General features: G+C 28.3%; 1 pseudogene; it reads right to left on the minus strand.

Moving 5' to 3' along the window:
• Positions 1–12,275: 12,275 nt before the first annotated feature.
• Positions 12,276–14,771, minus strand: LOC111371952 (annotated as a pseudogene).
• Between the last annotated feature and the right edge of the window lie 3,405 nt (positions 14,772–18,176).

Genomic DNA, 18,176 nt, shown 5'->3' on the forward strand with positions numbered 1-18,176 from the left:
GAGCTTAATTGTAGGAAACAGATGTAACAGAATCTTCCTCTCTCTCTCTCTCTCTCACACACACACACACACATATATACCGGACATTTGAATTTTCAATCATTATGGGGGGTTTTTGATTTGGGGTATTCTATACCCCTGAGTTGTGATTTTTTCCCATTAATCAATTCATCCTTTTCCCAAAGCTTTCAATACACCCTATATAGAACAAAACAATAACCCATGAGGCAAAGGGCTATGGGCCAGCCCACTAATAATACATGTCCAATTAAATAAAATAAAAGTAAATGAAGTGAGCCATGACATTCCTTTCCCTTAAATTAACCTTGTCCTCAAGGTTCAAAGTCGGGATGCCTTTCTAGTTTTCTATTTTGAGAAATAGATTTTAAGAATGACAAACAAAAGTTATTGTTAGTAATCTAAAAATAAACTCTCAAAACATAAAACTTAAATGAACTCAAAGTTCAAAACTAAAAATTGAAGCACAAATTAAATAGCCGTTAAGTTCTTGGTGTTTGGTGGAGTTTGCAAATCATGTTTCTACATCCTATGTGTACAAGCACGTGTTACCATTCAACTTGACAAATACGTGAGTCATGATTTACACTCTAGTTTTAATTATTAGATATGATGTAAAGGACTAGACCTTTCTCATAATAATGTCATTAAAATTCGTTTTCTTGAATTCTTTTAAGAGAATTTTAGGGTGCCTTTATTACTATATTCAAAACTTTCAATTTTACAAAACATCCAAAACTTATTTAGCATGATATTTGTGAAAATATATATTTAAAAACGAGGTTCAATTTATAACATAAAACTCAAAATACGTTTTTGACGTTTTAAGTATTTTTATTAAAAACTCTGAACACACTTAAAAATCTAAAATATAAGGGTTTAAATAATTTAAAACTGGAAATGAATTTGAAACTCAAATTTGAAACACAAAATAAATGGACCGTTAAGCTCTTGTTGTTTGGTGGAGTTTGCAAATCATGATTCTCCATCCTACGTGTAGGTTGTGTTCCCCCAAATAGCCATATTAAGATGTCGACTAATTGAGCCCTACTAGTATAAATTCTAATATTATTTAACATCTAAAATGTTTTATTTACTATCTCAGTAGATCGTGTCAAGATGAGTTCAATAACAAATTACATATTTGAAAGTTTGAACCAACCCAACCCCTATATGTATTTTTTTATTTTTTTGTTTTTTGGTGTGAGTACATCCATTAATGTATGACTCTTAGGGCCTGCTGGGGAGTTTTCGGTACCTATTGTGGGTTTTTAAAGTATCGATTTTGGACGTTGATGAGATGTTCGGTTTTGAACAATTTTATTTGCGATTTTGAAAAGGATCCAACACATACTTAGAGGTTTATTATTCAACGATTCTGAAATTTTTTCATAAAATAAAATTATATATGTGCCCTCAATATAGTTTTCAATTCATAAGTTATTATATAAATTTTCTATGCACAAGTGATATTTTATTTATAAGTAACTTTTTCCATTTCAGCTCGTCAATTTTTAACTTAAAGTATATATATATATATATAAAATTTTAATTTTAATTTTTAAATAAATTTTATGATATATGTTCATTTTGTACTTTTAAATAATTTTTGAAGTGTAAGTACATTTTTACTTATAAGTAATATTTATTTTTATAATTAAATTCTATCTAAATAGTATTATTTTTACAAGCAATTATTTTTATATAAAAAAGTGCATTTTTATCTTAAAAGTATTTTTTCACTCATAAGTAAAAAATTTAGCTATAACGTAATTTTTTTCTTTTGAAATAAATTTTTTAGCTATTGTGTTTTTATTTAGAAGTTAGTTTTGAAAAAAAAAATGTAAGTTGAAAATAATTATTTTATAGTGGGTTAAAATGGAAAGGATTTGAGATATCGAAATTTACAATTTGATGGATTGAGAAATACAGTCAAATTATATCACACCGATTTTGGATGCCTTTAAATCACTCAAAACTAGTGCCTCAAATAATTATTTAGCTATAACGTAATTTTTTTTTCTTTTGAAATAAATTTTTTAGTTATTATATTTTTATTTAGAAGTTAGTTTTGAAAAAAAAAATGTAAGTTGAAAATAATTATTTTATAGTGGGTTAAAATGGAAAGGATTTGAGATATCGAAATTACAATTTGATGGATTGAGAAATACAGTCAAAATTATATCACACCGATTTGGATGCCTTTAAATCACTCAAAACTAATGCCTCAAATAATTATTTAGCTATAACGTAATTTTTTTCCTTTTGAAATAAATTTTTTAGTTATTGTGTTTTATTTAGAATTTAGTTTTGAAAAAAAAATGTAAGTTGAAAATAATTATTTTATAGTGGGTTAAAATGGAAAGGATTTGAGATATCGAAATTTACAATTTGATGGATTGAGAAATACAGTCAAAATTATATCACACCGATTTCGGATGCCTTTAAATCACTCGAAACTAGTGCCTCAAATAATTATTTAGCTACAACGTAATTTCTTTTCTTTTGAAATAAATTTTTTAGTTATTGTATTTTATTTAGAAGTTAGTTTTGAAAAAAAAAATGTAAGTTGAAAATAATTATTTTATAGTGGGTTAAAATGGAAAGGATTTGAGATATCGAAATTTACAATTTGATGGATTGAGAAATACAGTCAAAATTATATCACACCGATTTTGGATGCCTTTAACTCACTCAAAACTAGTGCCTCAAAAAATTAAGAAACACCAATTTTTTCAACGTCTAATAAAATGGTATCATCCCGAATATCTTAAAATCAAGCGTGTCGGCAATAATTTGCTTTATGTTATAAAAGAGAAGAAAAGAGAAAAGAACAAAGAGAAGTCAATAAATTTGTGTGTATTTTATTAAGAACCATAGCCTTGTATTTATAGGGCAGAATCAGAGATACAACATTAATTATTTCTAGGGTTGCAAGGTATAATTGTCATTCATCTTTAAACCCTAATAAATTTACTTTTTATGACACTCCTCCTTGAATGACACATTACAAAATATCTGTCTCGTTAAAACCTTGTTTGATAAAAATCCAATAAAAAAAAATCAAAACGAAGGAAAAAGAGTACAGTTAATTTAGAGTATTAAAAACAAATACTGCTTCATTAATATCTTGCTAGGAAATTCCAATGGGATAAAATCTAACAAAGGAAAAAAAGTACAACTACTCCCATGATGTTGACACTGAAGATCATTGAGTCGACGCATTTTAATCTCATGAACTAATTTCTTGAATGTAGATATTGACAGTACTTTTGTGAATAAATCGGCCAAGTGGTCACTTGAGCGAATTTGTTGGATATCGATGTTGTCATTCTTTTGAAACTCGTGTGTATGAAAATTTTTTGGAGAAATATGCTTTATCTTGTCACCTTTGATATAACCTCCTTTGAGTTTTGGAATACAAGTTGCATTGTTTTCATACAAAATTGTTGACTATCCTTTGTTGAAATTAACCCGCATAATACTTGGATATGATGGGTCATATTTCTCAACCATACACATTCTTGATCTGCTTCATGAACTGCAATAATTTTAGAATGATTTGAAGATGTAGCTATCAAGGGTTGCTTCACAAATCTCCATGATATAACCATTTCTCCATATGTAAATACATAACCTGTGTGTGATTTAGCTTTATGTTGGTCGGGTAGATAACTTGCATCTGCATATTCCACTAAAGCAGATCCTGACTTTTAAGAATAAGATAATACCAAATCAATAGTACTCTTTAGGTAACAAAAAATATGTTTAACAACATTCCAATGTCTTTCAGTTGGTGTAGAGCTATATCTTGTAAAGAGATTTATAGAAAAAGCTATGTCGGGTCGAGTGCAATTTGTAAGATAAGTTAACCCTCCAATTGCACTAGGGTATGGTACTTCAGGACTAAGAACCTTTTCCCCATCTTCAAGTGGACGAAATAGATCCTTTTTCACATCAAATGATCAAAAAATCATAGGTGATGCTAATTGATATGCATTATCCATATAAAAAAGTTTTAAAACTTTTTCTGTATGCGTAAATTGGTGAACAAATAATCCATCTGTGAAATGTTTAATTTACAATCCGAGACAAAATTTGATTTTTTTCAATTCCTTCATTTCAAATTCATTTTTTTCAAATAATCAGCAGTTTTGTTGAGCTTTTCAAGAGTTCCAATTAAATTTAAATCATTAACATAAACTGCTACAATTGCAAATTCAATATCTGTTTTCTTTATGAAAACACATGGACAGACATCGTCATTATTATAACCCTCATTCAACAAATATTGATTAAGGTGATTATACCATATGCGTCCGGATTGTTTTAATCCACATAATGATTTTTGCAATTTAATTGAGAACATAATTCTCGGGCATGTATCGTTTGTTCTCGATATTTTAAGTCCTTCAAGGACTTTCATATATATGTCACTATCAAATGAACCATACAAATATGCAGTTACTACATTCATAAAATGCATATCAAGCTTTTGTGATACAATCAATCTAATTAAAAATCTAAAAATGATGGTGTCTAATATGAGAGAATATGTTTCCTAGTAATCAATTCCTAATCGTTATGAGAAACCTTGAACTACTAGTCGGGGTTTGTACCTTATAATTTCATTATTTTCATTTCTCTTTCGTACAAAAATTCATTTGTATCCAACATGGATTATATTTTCAGGTATTCGAACTACAAGTCCAAACACTTCGTTTCTCTAAGGAATTTAATTCCACCTGTATGGCTTCTTTCCATTTTGACCAATCATTTCTATTTTGACAGTCTTTAACCGACTGTGGATCAGGATCTTCATTTTGTATAATATCAAGAGCCACATTAAAAGCAAAAATATTGTCTATAATAACATTATTTTCATTTATATAATTTATGAGATAACATATAATTTATTGAAATCTCATTATTTTAATAAACTTGTGATTTTTCAGAAACCATATTTTCAATATTTGATTGATCAATATTTTCTAATGTTACTTTTTCTGAAGTTTTTGATTGAATTTTCTCCTTTACTTTTCTTTTTCGAGGTACAGAGTCTTTTGAATCAACTGGTCGATCACGCTTCTAGCGTATTTGAGATTCATTTGTCATGGCAGATCGTCCTATAGGGATATCAATTTTTGCCAGAATATTTTCTGTTAGTATATATAACTTTGTCATTTATCTTGTGTCAACAATACATCAGGTAATTGATTTACAACTCTTTGCAAATGAATGATTTTTTAAACCTCTTGCTCACAATGATTGTTGCGGGATCAAAGTGAGTTAGAGTTGTTTCATTTCAAGTAATTTTATCTTATTTTTCAGAATGTAGTTTTTCCCCTCCCAAAGTTGGAAAAGTCATTTTATTAAAATGACAATATGCAAAACGTGCAGTAATTAACTCACTCATTGAAGGCTCGAAATACCTAATAATTGATGGTAAATCGAAATCCATATAAATCCCAAGTTTTCGTTGGGGGCCTATTTGAGTACATTGTGGAGGGGGGGGGGAGGGGAAGGGACTTGGACTACACAACCAAAAACCTGTAGATGAGAAATATTAGGTTTATAACCAAATGCCAGTTGCAAAGGTGAATAATGATAATAGACAGTTGGTCTAATACGAACCAATGATGCAGCATGTAATATGGTATGACCCCAATCAGAAATTGAGAGTTTTGTTTTTATAAGTAATGGTCTAGCAATAAGTTGTAGACGTTCAATAAACGACTTCGCCAAACCATTTTGTGTATGGACATACGCAACTGAATGTTCAACTACAATCCCAATTGACGTACAATAATCATTTGATGCTCGTGATCTAAATTTGTCAGCATTGTCAAGGTGAATAGTTTTAATTGAGTAATCAAAAAATTGCGCTCATAATTTTATAATTTGAGTAAATAGTCTAACAAATGCTACATTCCTAGTGGAAAGTAAGCAAATATGTGACCATCTAATAGACGAATCAATTAATACCACAATAACGAAAATGATCCATATGGTGGGTGTATTGGCCCACATATATCTGCATGAATTCTTTTCAATAAAGTTGAAAATTCAATACTGAACTTTGTAATCGAAGGTCTAATGACTAACTTACCTTCCAAACAAGCTATACATGGATAATCATTTGATAAAAGAATATTCTAGTTCTTTAAAGGATGTCCATGTGAGTTGTTTATTATTCGACGCATCATTATAACTCCTAGATGTTCAAGTCGATCATGCCCAAGTACAAAAGTTTTTGGGTCAACGAACTTTTGGTTCGTGACATTATTTGATTCAACCATTTTTATAAACATGTAATACATCCCAGATGAGAGTACATGAAATTTTTCTTTTATCTACTTCTGACCAGATATAAAAGAAGTTATGTAAAGATATTCAGCGTTATTTTCTTGCGTCATCTCAATATGATATCCATTGCAACAGATAAATTTAAAACTAAGTAAATTCTTTTGGATTTGCTAGAATAAAGTGTATGTCAATATATGATTTTGTATTATTTGGTAAAATAATATAAACTCTTCTGGAGTCTTTAACGATATTCGATGCACTCATTGACATTATTTTTTTCTAATGTTAAGTCCAAAAAATATTTCTTGTCTTGAAAAATAGTATGTCTACTTGCACTATCAATCGAGTAGGTGTCTTGACAATCCATCATGAATCTATCAATATAACAAAATAGATAAAAAAAAGTTGAATTAAAATTTAAAATGATAATAATAATTAATTATGTGAAATTAACGATACATAATAAAGTTCAAAATTTTTGCGAAAAGATTTCAAACTAAATTTCTAAAATAAAGAGAAATACTAGAAACATAGAAAAAAACTAATATATATCCTTCATCACACCACTTCAATCAAATAGTCAATATTCTCATTTAGATCAGCAAAAAAATTGGAGACATCCAAATGAATTACATCAATTGGACTATCATAATCAGCAAAATTTGTCTCCACTTTTTCCTTTCCCTTGATTGATTTTTGATAGAGATCCATAAGTTGTTTTGTCGTACGACAGGTACGTGTCCAATGCCTTTTTATTCCACATCTAAAGCAACTTTTTTCGTGTACCTTTTTGGATGTGCTACTTTCGTTTGCTTTGTACCTTTTGAAATTGTTGTTTTGTTGTTGATAACTTTGTTGATTATTTCATCCATGGTTTATTCCACGTGCACATCTGCTTCTACGTCCAAATTCATGTCCACGTCCTTGTTTTGATATTGCATTTATTTCAGGCAATGCATTACCATTTGCTTCAAGCAATAGTACAGAGCTAGTTGGACGTAACTTATTATTTTTCATCAGCAGCTTATTATTCTGTTTAGCAAAAAGCATGCAAGATATAAGCTTTGAGTACTTTTTGAAACCACGCTCGCGATATTGCTGCTACAGGAGCATATTCGAAACGTGAAAGGTGGAAAATATTTTCTCCAACATATCTTCGTCAGTGATTTTTTCTCCGCACAATGTCAATTTTGAACATATTCCGAACAATTCAGAATTGTATTCACTAACAGTTTTGAAATCTTGTTAACGAAGATGTATTCACTCATAGCGAGCCTTGTGGAGGATTATAGACCTCTGATGATCAAATTTTTCAGTTAATTTTTTCCAAATAATCTATGGATCATTTTTCAGTGAGATATTCAATTTTCAGTCCACCATGAAGATGATGGCGAAGAAAGATGAGTGCTTTTGCACGATTTTACAGGGATTCTTTGTTTCCTTCTTTTATTGTTTCTACCAAACCTTTTTGGGACAAGATGGATATCAACATGGAGTACCCACGATAGATAATTTTTGCCAAACATGTCAGGTATAGCAAACTCGAGTTTCATGATACTTACCATTTGATTAGCTACACAATAAAGTAAAAGAAAGTACAATTAATTTCGAAGAATATGATTAAATATCATATAATCATTAACCAAATATTCAACATGACATAAGTTACGTGTTTTTCTTCAGAGATAAACACTAATTTAAAATAATATGTTCTTCAAAACACGTGTTATTTCGGAAGCATATTGTATTTTACTATTGCTTCTTCAAGAACAATATGTTAATATTCTTCTGAAATATTGAAAAATATAATTTATGCTTTTCAAGAGTAAGTAAAATTTTTCAAGAATATTATAATATTGTGCTACTTCAGTAGCATCAATAGACTATTTATAATAGATAGATGTTTGATTAATATTTCTCCTAGAATATTAATTATAATATTGTGCTATTACAAAAGCAACAACATGATGAGTTATTAATTTAAGTTTAAAGAACATCTAAAAGTATTTGATCAAGTTAATAAAATTGATTAAAAAACTTGCAAAATAAATCATTATGTAGTGAATATAATGGACAATGACTATAACATAATTATTAGTAAAAAATACAGGAGTAGAAAATTAACTATGCATACAGCAGAAATCGAAAATTTTCATTATTAATTAAGGTAATCATTACTGCATATGACATGTAGTGAATAAATAATTAGTAAATAATAAATAATTATCACACACAAATTGTAGCAGATTGAATAAAGAAAAGGAATGTAGAAAAAAACTTAATAATTAATATTGTGACGTAAATTCTCATATGAAATAGTAAATACACTGTACAGGCATGAATCAGAGTCATGGTTATAAATTAAATTGTTTCATGAATTAAAAGGCACCGATAAGCGTATTGGTGAAACCGTGGAATTACGTGTAAAATCAACAAACATTAACAAACAAACAAAAAGTAATCATTATCACAATAAAATAATCAATTTTGACTAAATAAAATATGGAATAACGTGTATGATAATTGATTGATTTGGCAGACACAAAAGTTCGGTATATTATTATACACAATTGTTGTAGAATTCATTGTGGTGGCAGACACACAAAAGTGTTTAGCTCGAGCGGGACGATGAAAAGTTTGATAAAGAATAGCATGTGCTCTCCTCTTGCACAGCAGGCAAAGATTGACCTCCGCGAAAACGATGATTCATTCGGATTGACATCCAGCCATGCTTCTTATAGTCTTACCATATATCAATGGCATGAAGGGTACTTTGATTAATTTTCGAGTATTCTATAAACATATCAAGATAAATAATGTCGAAAGATACTTAGATTTATTTGCGATATATGAATGAATGATAAAAATACAACAACTAAGAGCGGGCCTCGCCTCAGCCTTCACAGCTCCTGAGTGAGGAAGACATTGCTCTTGCCCGCCACCTGGGAGTCAGAAGCTTAGCTGCAAGCTCTTTGTTCTAAAAATGCCCCTATTTTGGGGGCCCCTGCCCATGGTAAGGGCTTTTTTTCTTTTTTCTTTTTGGTATTATTATACACAATTGTTGTAAAAGAATTGATTGCAGTGAAACTGCTTTTGGTATGGAGCATATCGATATTGATATTCACGTGTTATCAAATTAATTTCGATACATGTGATAAATAATTGTACTTAAGAAAATTATTACCTTCTAAGAGAATTATACTGATAACGTGTTATAAAAGAGAAGAGAATAGAGATAAGTCAATAGACTTGTATGTATTTTATTAAGAACCATAACTTTGTATTTATAGGATAGAATTATAAATACAACAGTAATTATTTCTAGAGTTGTAAGGATATAATTTTCATTCATCTCTAAACCCTAATAAACTTACATTTTACAACATGTCATCTTTTCTTCTTTAGCTTTTCCTTATATATTATAATGCGCAAACTTCAAATCCAGCTATTAAAGAAGAGAGTAATTAATTATGCTATGTACGTGAAAATTAATTGAAATCAGTTAATTTGATTAAGACATATCCTTCTAAATTTTTTAATTACTGACACTCAAAGCCAATATTATGCAATTATGCTACATAAAATTACTCAAATTAAAATAGGATATAGGGAATATCCGATATTATAAAATTTTTAAAATTTTATTTTGAATTTGAGGAGTAATTAAATAAGTGAATAATTAATAACTTTAATAGATATCTTCTGGTTAAATTCAACAATGGTCACCCAATTTTATACTTAGCCCTGTTTGAGGAGGTTAAAATTAGATTTTTAATAGATTTTGGAATAAATTGATGAGAAGTGTGGTTGAAAAATTATAAATCTCATAAAATGTATGATTTAACCACACATTTTTCCATAATTTTTTCTTATATTTAACCATACATTCTAAAAATACTTTTAAAAAATCACTTCCCATAAAATCTTTATTGAATAAGAGGTAAAGTTGATTTTGAGATTCCCGAAAGATGGGTGAAATTCTTTGATCCTTTTTATTGTAGAAAAATGAAAACAGATCTCCTATTTGGTTTCGATTAAAAAAAAAAAATATATTGATTGAAAATGATGAAATATGTGATCGCAAAATTATGAATCAATTAAATGTATAATTAAAATTAATTATTAATTTTAATTTTTTATCAACTATTTTAACTAAATTAACCAAAGAGGGACTTAAACAAATAGTTGAGTTGGTCAGAAATGATTAAATTGATAGATGGGACGTGCAGATTTCGTTAGTGAACTAAAATTTGTGTGGCACTCATAGGCCTTGTTTGATTCTATTTTTTCAAAATTTATTTTTCTTCAAATTCATTTCTACCACATATTCTCTAAATAAAATAATTTTATACGCAAATTTAAAATTTTTCTTACTTTTAATCACACATTCTCCAAAAATTCACTTTTCACAAAAATTATTTTCAAAATCTCTCTAGCAAATAGGGACTAAATAGCCCCCGTTTGGACCCCTTTTTTTTTTTTTTTAAGAATGTATGGTTGAAAAATAATGAAAAATTTTCGATTAGAATGTGTGGTCCATTGTCCATTAGAAATGGACTAATTAAAGTTAAAACTTTATATTTTAAATTATACTTTTTCTTCTTGGTGAAGATTGGTTTTATTTAGTTGTCTGGTCTAAAAAGCCGGCCACTTATCTGCTACCCTTTTAAACATCGTTGCCTTGACAAGGCAAACTCATTGCAGTTGTACGACGATCTTTTCGAAATGCAGAATGGCATACTTATTGGTTCATAAATTCTTTTAATTTTACAGTTTTTATATGTAATTAGACTGATCTTTAGACCCCCTTTTTTATTTTTCTAGTCGATCAATCTTGATTCTTGTAATAGAATGAAAAATAAAGAAAATATCGTGATTCGCCCATTCACGTGGTCACTCCTTTGCAAAGTTGTCGTATCACACAATTGAATCATGTACCATTCTTGAATAATTAAATTTTGAAAGTATATATGAATTTAGTCATTGTTACAATTGAATCGATCATGTGTCATTCATTTCCCTCTTAGATTATTAAATTTACTTATTGTTAAACTAAATGAGACATCAATCGACTTTAAAAATGTTGATGAAGTGCTGCATTGTTGGTTGAAACTTTCATAATTTCTCCTCTATTTCTCAAATGTTCTGAAATATGGGTTCATTTGGTACATGAATAGGATTAAAGTATCATGACACGATTATATTCTAAAAATAATGTGTAATTTTCATTATATATTTTAACATACAAACATATGACATGTATTTGTCACCTCATATATAAAGTAAACCTAATAACAATTTAAAGTGATAATTAATGATAAATATTAAGATAGAATATTGACTAATGTAATATTTTATCGAAATATTAGAAGATTTGCAATTTGATCACAATCATCATTCATTTAAAAATTAGATATATTTAGAAATTTAAAAATTTCACAAAATATAAAGTTCAACTTCTCACGAAAGCTGAATTAGAGCTTTTTTAGAGAAGTGCAAAATTACAATTTCCCTGAGTGCTTAAAAACTTATTTTTCTCTCTAAAAAGAATATCTTTTGAGGTTTAAAAAAACCCTCTAAAGTCCAAATACACACTATGAGTGATTCAATAAAGTTGCATCCACTTGATATTGTAGGTTCCCCATATTTATGAACTCAAGCTTCTCTTTTTTCTCTCTTTTCAAGATAAATGGTCCACCCTTGTATCTTTATATAAAGACAATCTAATACGTATGAACTTTCTATATTATTCTACAACATTAAAATTTCGCCTTAAGGACTCCCATGCCTCAACCCCCAATCCGGGAGCTATCAACCCGTTGATCTCACCGCTAACGTCTATTGTAGTAAAGGAAGAAAAGGTAAACGACAAAATTAGACTACACATATCCAACATTGAATTCCATAGCTTTATTATCGAATTCCATGACATGAATTGAAAAAAAAATATATATCAATTTTGAATTTCCATTCTACAACAAGGACAATGTGCATTAGTCTCTAGTCATACCAAACACATAGAATGGAATCTATGGGCACATGGCAACTGCATTAGGGTGTCTCCTGCCATTAAATGCTCCAAACACACTGCACATTCCTCTTTTTCTGTGCATTTCCATCTTAATTTTGCCCAATTAAACTTTTTCTTTAAGCCAAATACTTCTGTCCCTTCAATTGTAGGGCTCACCTTCAGATTTCTTGTCCTTTCTTGCCCACTCGAAACCCTACATTTGATTAAGAAACATGAAAAACAAAACCTCCAAATCAAATGATTGAAAATTCGTGGATGTCATGAAAAGAGGGATAAAAATAAAATTTGAACGGTTAAAAAGTTAACAAAAATATTAACAGCAATTTTATCAAACAAGCACATAATAACACTTTTGCATGCTCGACTAGATTGGACTTGATAGTATACGCTCGTATGTTTGTATGATAAGCTGGATTGAACTACAAATGATGCCAATTGACAAATTTTATTGCACAGCTCTGTCATTTATTTCTATCGAGAATTATTTGTGCCTAAAATACAATATATAGCTTGTTTGTCTCCCATTAAGGGAGAAATTATAGAGTTTTGAATAGTATTTGTTTTGGAAAATATGTGATTAAAATTTAAAGAAATTTTATTGGTTCATGTGTAGAATATTTTATTGTGTGAATATGTGGTAGAGAATGTTACTGTAGCAAATAATTTAATTTGTTAAATGAGAGATTGTTACTGCAGGAAATAATTTAATTTGTTCAAGAATGACAGACATGAACTAAATTACCAGAAATTGACTAAAAAGTTAGTTACAGGTAAATACGTTTCTGTTTATATCAAGAAAACATAATTTACTTTTTTCTACTTTTAACCAAAAAAAATAAATAAATTAACATGCTCAAACATATTATTACGTTTTGATTTCTGATTTCCACTGTGCTTTCAGCCTCTCATCCAACCTTTTTTTGGCTTCTATAGCCACAGCCCCTAGCTTTTCATCACAATATGATTCCTAGGACTGCTGGGGAGTTTTGGGAACCTATTGTGAATTTTTAAAGTATTGATTTTGAACGTTATCAAGATGTTCGGTTTTGGACTATTTTATTTGCGATTTTGAAAAGGATCCAACACATAAATGTTTATTATTCAACGATTCTGAAAATTTTTCAAAAAATAAAATTATATATGTGCCCTTAGTATAGTTTTCAATTCATAAGTTATTATATAAATTTTCTATGCACAAGTAATATTTTATTTATAAGTAACTTTTTTCCATTTCAGCTCATCAAATTTTAACTTAAAGTGAAATATTTATATATATAATTAAAATTTGAATTTATAAATAATGTTTACCTATAAGTAAATTTTACGATATATGTTCATTTTGTACTTTTAAATAATTTTTTAAGTGTAAGTACATTTTTACTTATAAGTAATATTTATTTTTTATAATTAAATTCTATCTAAATAGTATTATTTTTACAAGCAATTTTTTTATACAAAAGTGAATTTTTGATTCTATTTTTTAAAATTTATTTTGCTTCAAATTCATTTTCAAGCACATTTTTTCTAAGAAAAATAATTTTATATACAAATTTAAAAATTTCTTACTTTTAATCCCACATTCTCCAAAAAATCACTTTCGCAAAATTTATTTTCGAAACCTCTCTACAAAATAGGGACTAAATAATATATTATATAGTGGTGTCAAAATAGGGGAGGTTGTCTAGATTTAAGATGATTCATCAATTAAAAAAATGGATAGAACCAAGTCATCTCGATTTACGAGTTGACCCACAAGTCATACGGGGCTTCGTCGGGTAACCTGGTTTACCCGATTATTAAAAATTAAAAGTTAAAAGAAAGTTAAAAGAGTTGTTAAGCTCTTCTTGACCGAAATATTCTCTCTTTCTTCCTGGATTGTAATATGAATTTTTTTTTATTTTAAAGAATCATTTTTTGGTTATAAATTCTTATTTTTCTTCTATATAACTCTCACAGTGCTAGTGTAAATGTAATTACTTGAAGAGTGAAATTTTAAATAATGTTAGGCTAATAAGTATGAAAAAAATATTATATATATATATATATATATATATATTTATTTATTTATTTATTTATTTATTTATTTATTTTATTTATTATTATTATTATTTTTTTTTTTTGAAGAATGTATAGCTCAAAATGAGTGCAAGAAAAAAGTGATTTTTAAACAAGGGCACAATTTCCCATCGTTCATTTAATAGTATTTATTTTCTCAATTATAACTTAATTTAAATGCATTAAATTTCTGAAAATTAGAAGAAGAAGGATAAAATAGACGATAGGCTGGGTGTTTGTGCTATGGTCCTTACGTTTTGGTTGGACCACCCAGCCCCTAAATGTTGGTTTACTACGAAACTTGTAGATTTGATCAAATTTTGATAGTTACTTGATTCACCGAGTTTTTGAGCCATGCCATTTTTTTTGAAAATGAAATTACTTTTAGTCAATTAGAGAGTATGTAGTGAGAAGTCAACATTTTAATCAAAGATTGGAAGAGTATAACTTAAGTGATTATTTGAACATGTTTAAATTATAATTCAAGTTGTGAGTTTGAAAAAATGGATTACTATTCCAATATTTTGATAATTGGGTTGATCGTATTCCGTCCTTTTTATTGTCATTATCGGTGATAATGTATAATATATTTCTTTGATCGTAAAAGAAATATATGAATAAAAAAAAAATTTTGATCTAAAATAATTATCATTTAGCTCCTAATGGCTTCTCTAACCCATCCTCATTACCCCAAAATTCACCAAATTACGCCAAATCATCTCCAAACCATTACACCATTTTGTACCAAAATGGTTAAATATATTTTTGCCCTTCTTTTTCACTTTGCACAAAATTTGGTTAAGAGTATTTATATTTTTTTTGTTATATATTTTTGTCATATAACAAATTATTATTATTATTATTATTATTATTATTATTATTATTATTATTATTATTATTATTATTATTATTATTATTATTTGTAATGAGTTTTAATCATGTAATTGATAATAATTAAGGAATAAATTAAAATAAAGTACTCAAGAAGTTTTAAAATGTAATAAACATGATCGCTTTCAAGAATTTTCTTGCTCATCATCGACAAATCAAGGATAAATAGGCCCAAATTGCACTTCGAAATGCATTAATTGATTATTTGTGGAATGAACATGTGAATTTCAAAAATTAAATTATAACACTAGTTAACTTCATTAATATCAGATTTAAAAATAATTTTTAAAATAAATAAATAAATATGATGTTATCAAGTTCAACATTTTGTTAATTTAATGTAACTATTTATTAGGTAGTTATAATATAAATAAATAAATAGTTTTTTAAATAATAAATTATTAAAAATGAAGAAATTTATTAAATATTGTTCATTTGTTGCAACTTTTGGTGTAATGAGTTGGAAACTGATTTTAAGTTCAATGCAAAATTTAGTACAAAATGCTATAAATTTACCTCAAATCTTGGAGGAGGAGATGACATGATGGGTGGATTACGCAATTATGCTATTTGTACAATTATACTTGACAATGTTGTCATTGTCAAAATTCGATCAATTGATTTAAAATAATTTTTAAAATAAATAAATATAATGTTGTCAAGTGTAAATTATCAATCAATATTAACAAATTAAGGGCCTCTTTTTGTTCCTTTAATGTTAAAGAATGATATATGGAATAGTGATTGATGTTGAAATATGTGATTAAAAAAGGAATTATTTATTTATTTATTTATGTGTAATATTATTTTAATGAAGAATATATGATTAAAAATGAATATTATAAAAAAAATAATGCGTTAAAATGAATGACAAATAGCGGCTAAATTGTACATATGATTAGTAGATTGTGTTGGTGGGGGACATGTCATGGACTATTCTGCCAAGATAATTCAAAAGATCGTGTGACCAATTTAAGGAAAGCATGATTGATCTGCGTACTTTCAAAAAAAAGTGTCCTTTTCTCATATTTAATGATACCACTATTTTATATAATATTCAATTATATAATATTATTTCTTTATTAAAAATGTTTTATTTTATTCTTTTACTAATATATTCCTATTTAATTTGTCTAGTTATAATCAAAATTTTCCCATTAATTTTGAAATTGTACAAATATAAATAATGGTAGATTAGGAAATTTTTTTAACAAAAATTACTTTCAATAACATGAAATAAGATTTCTTAATTTGTGTAAAAAATAAAATTAACCTATATAAATAGGACGAATAGAGTATATTTTTGTCTTTATTTCCCATGTGCACAAAATTTTTTATTATATATTTGTTAGTTAATGGTGGGCCCCATATAACTGATACAGCTAACTACTACATTCCTTTTTAGCTACTCGTTTGTTTCCCATGCTGATGATTGTTTCCCATTTTCATGCGAACAAACAAAAGCATTCTTTCTGTCAACATAGGGGTCCCACGTATGACTGTTGCAAATTTCCGGAAACACTCCCATTTTGTTCAACAGCCACCCTTTTTGACTTTTTCAGCCTTGACAATTTTTGCTCTTGGGGTTCCAATTTTTGGGAAATTGGGCAAAAACATGAGATAAATTTATCGGTAGTTAATTTGCCACGTCACCAAAGGATAACCCAATCACTGTGCTCATGAGACAGTTTCTATGTATATGTATTTACACACACATACATACATACATAGTTCGGTTCTTTGTTTGTAAAGCTTACTTTTTCTTCAATAAGTTTCAGCAAAGATTGGATCAAAATCAGTTCAACAAAATTTCTTTCTGTAAGCTTCTTCGATCCCTTACTTTTCTACTCGGAGCTTTGAATTTATGCATTCGTTTATACAAATGTTTTTCAATTGATTTTCATTTTTTTTATTTTTTTTTGTTCTAGTTTTGACTTTGGATGGTACACAGTGATGCTTTTTGCTTGAGTTTTTTCATGGTTTGTGTAATATGATGGAGGTTTGATGTTTTTTTTATGATGTTACAGGTGAAAATGACCCAACTGAATGTCACTATCAGTGAAGTAGATGGGGTGCGAAAAGAAGGCGGTGGTCTTTTCTTTCTCAAGGAAGAAGTCTCATATACACAAAACAGACACGCAGTGCACTCAATTCTTATTCAATCAATTTCAGAAAGATCGGATCAAAATCAGTCCATCCGAGTTTCTTTCTGTGAGCTTCTTAGATCCCTTACTCTTCTACTCGGTGCTTCGAATTTATGCATTCGTTAATACAAATGTTTTTCAATTGATTTTCTTTTCTTTTCTTTTTTCTTTTTTTGGTTGTTTTGTGCTCCATTTTTATGGGTGATGTGGGGTTTGATGTTTTTTATGATGTTGCAGGTGAAAGATGACCCAACAATTGCTTCATGGGACTCTCCATGTCTCGATCTCTGAAGTAGACAGGCAGCTCAACGAAGAAGGTGGAAATGTTTTTCGCAAGGTAGGAATTTCATGGCATAAATTTGCTTCGGGCAGTTCCCGACACGACGAATTTCACTATTATTATTATTATTATTATTAATTTTATTTTATTTTTGGTGGGTTGGTCTGATATTTGAGCTATTGATCGATATTTATTCCTGCGATTGAAGTTTAAATGCCTAATTTTTGTGCAGCTGGTGAGATCTAGTAGAAATATTGAACTACTAGCTATATTTAATAAAAGCAGAGCATTTTATGTTGGATACTAAGGAATTCATATTAATTGAATTGAATTGTACAAAACATTTGCTCCGGATTTTATAAATGCATCGATTTGTTGGACCCAATTTATCCTGTCAGTTATCATATATAATTTTAGGATCATTTTGAATAAGGTTATAAGTTAAACAAAT

The sequence above is a fragment of the Olea europaea genome, chromosome 23 (assembly GCF_002742605.1).
Source record: "Olea europaea var. sylvestris chromosome 23, O_europaea_v1, whole genome shotgun sequence".
Classification (NCBI taxonomy): Eukaryota; Viridiplantae; Streptophyta; class Magnoliopsida; order Lamiales; family Oleaceae; genus Olea; species Olea europaea.